The sequence below is a fragment of the Oncorhynchus masou genome, chromosome 2, assembly GCF_036934945.1.
Source record: "Oncorhynchus masou masou isolate Uvic2021 chromosome 2, UVic_Omas_1.1, whole genome shotgun sequence".
In the NCBI taxonomy this organism is placed as follows: domain Eukaryota; kingdom Metazoa; phylum Chordata; class Actinopteri; order Salmoniformes; family Salmonidae; genus Oncorhynchus; species Oncorhynchus masou.
Genome location: NC_088213.1, coordinates 29643519 through 29651384, shown reverse-complemented (window position 1 = coordinate 29651384; position 7866 = coordinate 29643519). Strand labels below are relative to the sequence as shown.

General features: G+C 51.5%; 1 long non-coding RNA gene across 1 annotated transcript in view; it reads right to left on the bottom strand.

The window, feature by feature from the left end:
• The window catches only part of LOC135553903 (uncharacterized), a 148491-nt gene extending 144904 nt beyond the window's left edge, over positions 1–3587 (bottom strand). Inside the window, exons 1-2 of the long non-coding RNA XR_010457639.1 lie at positions 3511–3587; positions 267–441 (exon numbers count right to left, since the gene is read on the bottom strand). This is a non-coding gene — a long non-coding RNA (uncharacterized LOC135553903). The remainder of the gene's footprint in view (positions 1–266; positions 442–3510) is intronic.
• Positions 3588–7866: the final 4279 nt, after the last annotated feature.

Genomic DNA, 7866 nt, shown 5'->3' with positions numbered 1-7866 from the left:
TGATCGTGAGATGGCTGTCTTTGTGAAAGGGGTGCTGTGTGTGGCTAAAACGGAGTCAGCGAGTCTGACCCAAGCCACCTTACTGTCAAACGGTTACACAGCCATGGGTGGTGGCCCTCCCTGTCCGTTAGACCCTGCCCCACATCTGACAACACACACACACTAAATGACACGTAAGCCAGCCTCTTCATCCTCCTCAGCCCTCAACTCATAAGCATGGGAGTGCATGCACACACACACATACACGGAAAGACACACACACACACCTGTCACTTTGTCCTTGTCAGCAGATTCTGGGTCTCTTTCCCCCTGCTGGGTGTTGAACTCCAGTCCCCCTCTGCCAGGGCCACCACTAGGGTAAGGTGCCTGCCTGCCGTCCTCCCAGTCAGGTCTGAACACACACACACACACACACACACACACACAGACACACTAGAACATCTGTTGGTAAAAAGGACATACTCGTCTCAGCCATGACCCCTCTCCTCACACAGACACAGTAGCCCTTATCCCACCATTCCTCCTGTATTTATTACTTGTACAGTTTGACAGTTTAGTCATTCAGCAGACGCTCTTATCCAGAGTGAATTACAGGTCGTGCCTTCATCTTAAGCTAGCAAGGAGGGACAGCCACATATCACAGCCATAGTGAGTACATTTTTCCTCAATAAAGTAGCTAGCAGCAAAGTCAGAGCTAGTAATACAAATAAAATAAAAATATACAAATGAAAGTGCGAGTGTTAGTTCACGAAAGGCATTCTTTTTTTCCCTAAAAAAAAATATAAATATATACAGTATATATACAGTATATATATAAAATACATTGTCCTAACTATTGTTTCACTCTCTCGGTCGTGTCTGAGGCTCAGATGGTGACACCTGTGTTTTGGTGGCTGGTGGTGGCTGGCCCGCTCCAGCCAGAGTCAGGACTCTCTTTCCCCAGGCAAGGACACTCAGACCCTGGCTCTTTGTTTCCATCACCCAGCCTGTCCTCCTGGAGCTACGTGGCCAGACTGCTCATCGCACTCCCCTCCTCCCCCCATCCCTTCTCATATGCATGGATTTGCATAAAACAAAGACACTGCCTAGCCGACGTCGTCGAAGCAGAGACAGAAACTAAGATGACTGTCGGCCAGCGACCGGACTAGGCCAAGCCGAGCTGTAAGAGGTTTGGCAGGTAGTCAGGTTATGGTACAACGTTTTGACACATGGTGGCGAGTAAGATGGACACCCTCATGGTTTTCCACTTTCCCTCACTTCCACTTGCCAACAGTCCGTTCTCTGACATGGCGTTGTTTATATCCTGTGCAGGTGAGCAGAGGTCACCTGATTCACGGTGGTGACATGGGAGGAGAAGAGGAGCACTTAAAACACTTCATCTAAAGATGATTTGTCCTTATCTCCCCTGATGCCTTTGTCCTCTCTCACTCTCTCTCTTTTTGCTGAAGTAAAGTGGAACTGGAGACAGGCCAGCTTCTGATCCCAGGCCCCACTTAGAGACAATAAGGGAAATAACACTGGACACACTAAAGGCCATAATGGAATGTCTCGATCTAGCAGTATAGCGTATAGAGATAGAGACCACAGAATGTGCCATCCCATTTCAGGCTATTTTGGAAAAGTGATATTTCTGAATACTTTTCACAAATAAATTATGTTTATATATTACTGAGTGTATAAACATTAGGAACACCTTCCCAATATTGAGTTGTACCCGCTTTTGTCCTCAGAACATCCTCAATTCATCGGGGCATGGACTCCACAGGGTGTCAAAAGCGTTCCACAGGGATGCTGGCCCATTTTCACTCCAATGCTTCCCACAGTTGTGTCAAGTTGGCCGGATGTCCTTTGGGTGTTCGACCATTCTTGATAAACATGGGAAACGGTTGAGCATGAAAAACCCAGCAATGTTGCAGTTAATTGAGACACTCAAACCGCTGCACCTTGCACCTACTGCCATACCCTTTTCAAAGACACTTAAATATTTTGTCTTGCCCATTCACCTTCTGAATGGCACATATACCCAATCCATGTCTCAATTGTCTCATGTCTTCTCCCCTTCTCCCCTTCTTCATCTACACTGATTTAAGTGGATTTAACAGGTGACATCAATAAGGGATCATAGCTTTCACCTGAAATCACCTGGTCAGTCTATATCATGTAAAGAACAGGTGTACCTAATGTTTTGTGCACTCATTGTATGTGTTTTTCTCTGCTTGTGCAGTGTGTTCACAATCTGTAACTCAGTCATAACAAATCACTCCCTCGGTCTGAGTAGAGTTCCAGTTAGGGGAGCACCAGGCAGTGTACTGTTACTGGTCCTGTTGACAGGGTAAGCCCAGTGACTGAGGGCTGAGTAGAGTCACTGGTCCCCGGACACAGACTGGGGATCAGGGGGATAAGAGGGATTTCCAACAGGAGCTGCCTGGGGGGGCATGAGGAGCAGCTGCCTGCAGGGGAGATGGTTGGAGGTATGAGGGGGGTTGTAATGTATAGTGTACCATATTGGGGTATGGAGGGTTTAGGGGCTATTAGTGACTCCTTTTATGATGGAACGGGATATGATCAGTACAGCTGAATGTAAACACGGAACAAACCACCAAATAAAAATGTCAATACACACTCCTTAAAAGAGTTTCACTCACACACACACTAGCATGTCTTCTCTGTCACAGTAGGCACCCATATAGACAGAGCAGCTCAAGCCTCATGCTGAACGGAGTGTCCCTCCTAACAGATTAGTCGATGGGTTTCGGCGCGGCACAATCAGCGAGGTCATTACAGAAACAATTGGTTTTGTGATAAACATTGGCCTCAGTTTCCCTTCATCTCTGTGCATCGATTACAGACGACTACAGAAATGTTCTTTAGTCGGATCTCTTTTGTATAAAAACCCTACTCTGGGTGTTGCTACAGGTTCAATATAATAGAAAGTGCCATCGAACCCAGGAGCTTGGATAAGTGTGTTGTTCTGGCAGATAGACAGAGAGGATTCTCTCTGGTCTCCATAAGACAGGTTTATGTTTCCAGCATGGCCCATATATTTCCGAGATGTACATTAAGAGTGAGGATGGGACATGAACATGCTGGAGTACTGCTCCATGAACATCATAAAGTGATGAGATGGAGAAATGTATTGAGAGACATGTTGTAGAGGTAACATGGTGGCGGCATCAGATTCATGACTAAAGATTGACAAACACTATTACACAGCTGTAATGGACCCTTCAGAGAACCACACATTATGTTAGGGTAACATACAGTATAGACTGGGTGGCTCAGTGTAATACACGTTCACTTGCATTAGGTTTCAAATGTGTTGATAGTGGAAAGTGGAAAAACAATTAATTAAATGAAACTGATTCATTAAAAACACTGGTTTTGCGACTGTAAAAGTGTCAACATTTAAAATTAATAATGATGGTAATAATAATTATATGGTCAACAATAATAATTTTCAACATCACATTAATAAAAAAAGAGAGAGAGAGAAAGAGAGATGTGTTTTACCTCAGACATCAAGGCCAAGGGCAGGGAGGGGCGAGGCTCTCGATCACAGATGGAGGAATTTTCTGGATGACCTGAAAATGCAGATAGTAGAAGACCCAGTCAAAACACACACCATGAATACACACACACACTCACTCACATTGAGCAGGTTGCGTTCTCACCTCGGCTACGCAGTACAATCCATACGGTAGCTTACTGTAGACAAGATTTGATGTGGAGGAAAGGGAAGAACATTTGCATTCCAATAGACTCTGTGTATCCAGTCTCCAGGCATCTAAACATATTCATCCGATATGACAGAAATACCCAGAGAAATGTCTGACAAAGAGGGAAGTGAAAGACCAAATCAAATGACAAAGCCAACAGTAATGAAAGAGTCATTATTAACCCTGAATATGAACATATAAATATCACAAATCATATTAACTGCACATTGATTTGCAAACATATACACATACATGCATGCCAACGTGCACACATACACACACACACAAACTCTGCCGGAATCTTCATGTACGCAGCTGGTGAGTTTTCAGTCAACTCAGCTGGGTATCTAAAGGCCCAACAGCATATGGTGTACTAATGCAGACACCTACACAAACACACACACAGAGAGAATGTGAAAGTGAGATGCACAAACATATACAGTAGTATACAGCCAAAATGCTCATGATGGTGACTTGGCTTCTGGTACCATTGGAGAGGTCGACAGCCCAGCCCTCACCGACTGGGTCTGGACCAACCATCACTCTGAGCCCTCACCGACTGGGTCTGGACCTAGCATCACTCTGAGCCCTCACCGACTGGGTCTGGACTTAGCATCACTCTGAGCCCTCACCGGCTGGGTCTGGAGCTAGCATCACTCTGAGCCCTCACTGACTGGGTCTGGACCTAGCATCACTCTGAGCCCTCACTGGCTGGGTCTGGACCTAGCATCACTCTGAGCCCTCACCAACTGGGTCTGGACCTAGCATCACTCTGAGCCCTCACCGACTGGGTCTGGACCTAGCATCACTCTGAGCCCTAACCGGCTGGGTCTGGACCTAGCATCACTCTGAGCCCTCACTGACTGGGTCTGGACCTAGCATCACTCTGAGCCCTCACTGGCTGGGTCTGGACCTAGCATCACTCTGAGCCCTCACCGACTGGGTCTGGACCTAGCATCACTCTGAGCCCTCACCGACTGGGTCTGGACCTAGCATCACTCTGAGCCCTCACTGGCTGGGTCTGGACCTAGCATCACTCTGAGGCCTCACAGGCTGGGTCTGGACCTAGCATCACTCTGAGCCCTCACCGACTGGGTCTGGACCTAGCATCACTCTGAGCCCTCACCGACTGGGTCTGGACCTAGCATCACTCTGAGCCCTCACCGACTGGGTCTGGACCTAGCATCACTCTGAGCCCTCACTGGCTGGGTCTGGACCTAGCATCACTCTGAGCCCTCACCGACTGGGTCTGGACCTAGCATCACTCTGAGCCCTCACCGACTGGGTCTGGACCTAGCATCACTCTGAGCCCTCACCGACTGGGTCTGGACCTAGCATCACTCTGAGCCCTCACCGGACTGGGTCTGGGTCTGGCCCTCAGCATCACTCTGAGCCCTCACCGACTGGGTCTGGACCTAGCATCACTCTGAGCCCTCACCGGCTGGGTCTGGACCTAGCATCACTCTGAGCCCTCACCGACTGGGTCTGGACCTAGCATCACTCTGAGCCCTCACCGACTGGGTCTGGACCTAGCATCACTCTGAGCCCTCACCGACTGGGTCTGGACCTAGCATCACTCTGAGCCCTCACCGACTGGGTCTGGACCTAGCATCACTCTGAGCCCTCACCGTCTGGCTGGAGTCTGGACCTAGCATCACTCTGAGCCCTCACTGACTGGGTCTGGACCTAGCATCACTCTGAGCCCTCACCGACTGGGTCTGGACCTAGCATCACTCTGAGCCCTCACCGACTGGGTCTGGACCTAGCATCACTCTGAGCCCTCACCGCCCTCACCGACTGCGTCTGGACCTAGCATCACTCTGAGCCCTCACCGACTGGATCTGGACCTAGCATCACTCTGAGCCCTCAATGGCTGGGTCTGGACCTAGCATCACTCTGAGCCCTCACCGACTGGGTCTGGACCTAGCATCACTCTGAGCCCTCACCGACTGGGTCTGGACCTAGCATCACTCTGAGCCCTCACCGACTGGGTCTGGACCTAGCATCACTCTGAGCCCTCACCGACTGGATCTGGACCTAGCATCACTCTGAGCCCTCACCGACTGGATCTGGACCTAGCATCACTCTGAGACCTCACCGACTGGGTCTGGACCTAGCATCACTCTGAGCCCTCATTGGCTGGGTCTGGAACTAGCATCACTCTGAGCCCTCACCGACTGGATCTGGACCTAGCATCACTCTGAGCCCTCACTGGCTGGGTCTGGACCAACCATCACTCTGAGCCCTCACTGGCTGGATCTGGACCTAGCATCACTCTGAGACCTCACCGACTGGGTCTGGACCTAGCATCACTCTGAGCCCTCACTGGCTGGGTCTGGACCAACCATCACTCTGAGCCCTCACTGGACCTAGCATCACTCTGAGCCCTCACTGGCTGGGTCTGGACCAACCATCACTCTGAGCCCTCACCGACTGGGTCTGGACCTAGCATCACTCTGAGCCCTCACCGACTGGATCTGGACCTAGCATCACACTGAGCCCTCACCGACTGGGTCTGGACCTAGCATCACTCTGAGCCCTCACCGACTGGGTCTGGACCTAGCATCACTCTGAGCCCTCACCGACTGGGTCTGGACCTAGCATCACTCTGAGCCCTCACCGACTGGATCTGGACCTAGCATCACTCTGAGCCCTCAAGGCTGGGTCTGGACCTAGCATCACTCTGAGCCCTCACCTGGACTGGGTCTGGACCTAGCATCACTCTGAGCCCTCACCGACTGGGTCTGGACCTAGCATCACTCTGAGCCCTCACCGACTGGGTCTGGACCTAGCATCACTCTGAGCCTGAGCATCACTCACCGACTGGATCTGGACCTAGCATCACTCTGAGCCCTCACCGACTGGATCTGGACCTAGCATCACTCTGAGACCTCACCGACTGGGTCTGGACCTAGCATCACTCTGAGCCCTCACTGGCTGGGTCTGGAACTAGCATCACTCTGAGCCCTCACCGACTGGATCTGGACCTAGCATCACTCTGAGCCCTCACTGGCTGGGTCTGAGACCAACCATCACTCTGAGCCCTCATTGGCTGGGTCTGGACCTAGCCCTCATCACTGGATCTGGAGCATCCTCACCTCACTGGGGTCTGGACCTACCATCACTCTGAGCCCTCACTGGCTGGGTCTGGACCAGCATCATCACTCTGAGCCCTCACTGGCTGGGTCTGGACCTGAGCCATCACTCTGAGCCCTCACTGACTGGGTCTGGACCTAGCATCACTCTGAGCCCTCACCGACTGGATCTGGACCTAGCATCACTCTGAGCCCTCACCGACTGGATCTGGACCTAGCATCACTCTGAGCCCTGGACCTAGCATCACTCTGAGCCCTCAACCGACTGGATCTGGACATAGCATCACTCTGAGCCCTCACCGACTGGGTCTGGACCTAGCATCACTCTGAGCCCTCACTGGCTGGGTCTGGACCTAGCATCACTCTGAGCCCTCACCGACTGGATCTGGACCTAGCATCACTCTGAGCCCTCACTGGCTGGGTCTGGACCAACCATCACTCTGAGCCCTCACTGGCTGGGTCTGGACCTAGCATCACTCTGAGCACTCACTGGCAGGGTCTGGACCTAGCATCACTATGAGCCCTCACTTGCTGGGTCTGGACCTAGCATCATTCTGAGCCCTCAATGGCTGGGTCTGGACCCAGCATCACTCTGAGCCCTCACTGGCTGGGTCTGGACCTAGCATCACTCTGAGCCCTCACTGGCTGGGTCTGGACCTAGCATCACTCTGAGCCCTCACTGGCAGGGTCTGGACCTAGCATCACTCTGAGCCCTCACTGGCTGGGTCTGGAGCTAGCATCACTCTGAGCCCTCACCGACTGGGTCTGGACCTAGCATCACTCTGAGCCCTCACTGAATGGGTCTGGACCAACCATCACTCTGAGCCCTCACTGGCTGGGTCTGGACCTAGCATCACTCTCACTCACTGGCTGGGTCTGGACCTAGCATCACTCTGAGCCCTCACTTGCTGGGTCTGGACCTAGCATCATTCTGAGCCCTCAATGGCTGGGTCTGGACCTAGCATCACTCTGAGCCCTCACTGGCTGGGTCTGGAGCTAGCATCACTCTGAGCCCTTACTAACTGGGTCTGGAGCTAGCATCACTCTGAGTCCTC